This window comes from Octopus bimaculoides, chromosome 4, assembly GCF_001194135.2.
Source record: "Octopus bimaculoides isolate UCB-OBI-ISO-001 chromosome 4, ASM119413v2, whole genome shotgun sequence".
Lineage (NCBI taxonomy): Eukaryota > Metazoa > Mollusca > Cephalopoda > Octopoda > Octopodidae > Octopus > Octopus bimaculoides.
Window position 1 is genome coordinate 1,656,558 of NC_068984.1, and position 878 is coordinate 1,657,435.

The 878-nt window shown below is 35.1% G+C and overlaps 1 protein-coding gene across 1 annotated transcript in view; it reads left to right on the forward strand.

The window, feature by feature from the left end:
- Positions 1-878, forward strand: part of LOC106869042 (uncharacterized) — a 30,588-nt gene that overhangs the window by 5,945 nt on the left and 23,765 nt on the right. The window lies entirely within an intron of this gene.

Here is an 878-nt window from a genome sequence, read left to right on the forward strand (position 1 = left end):
CTGAGTTCAAATTCCGCCGAGGTCGACTTTATCTTTCATCCTTTCGGGGTCGATTAAACAAGTACCAGTTACACACTGGGGTCGATGTAATCGACTTAATCCCTTCCCCCAAATTTCAGGCCTTGTGCTCCCAGTAGAAAGGATTATTATTATTATTATTATTATTATTATTATTATTATTATTATTATTATTATTATTGCTCAGTAGTCTTATTTTTATCACGTGCTTTCACTGCACTACCGAGCGCAACTCTGTGTGCTTTGGGTATGTGCTGTGGTTCGTTGAGGTACTCTTATTTTCACAGTATTGCAAGTGTTTTACATAGGATGTGCGCTGTGCCTAGTAGTGCTATTTTCTGTATATTATATACGTTCGAAAGTCCTGGTCTCTTTGTTATGTATTTGTCTAAATGTATTTTAATCATACTTAATGCACCTGTTATCATAGGAATTGTTCCTGTGTTTAGGCTCCACATTCGAGTTACCTCTCTTTCCAGATCTTTGTTTTTGAAAGTTTCTCCGTTTCTTTTAGAGATATATTGTCATCTGTTGGAATTGATAGATCAATTAGAAGGCATTTTTTTCTTTGTGATCCCTGATAATTATATCAGGTCTATTAACCTTGATTTCTCTATGTGTTGTATTGGCATATCCCAGAGCATGGTTGCTTTGTCATTTTCGATCGACTTGCCCCTCCCCCGATCTTGCTGACCTTGTGTCAAAATTTGAAGTCATTATTATTAATGACTAATTAAGAAACCTAACCATAACGAACGTATAATGACTACTGGAAACAGCTGTAAGCCAAATTTACTCCAATAAAGGAAAAATATCGATGTGTGTGTGTATGTATGTATATATGTAATTATATATATATA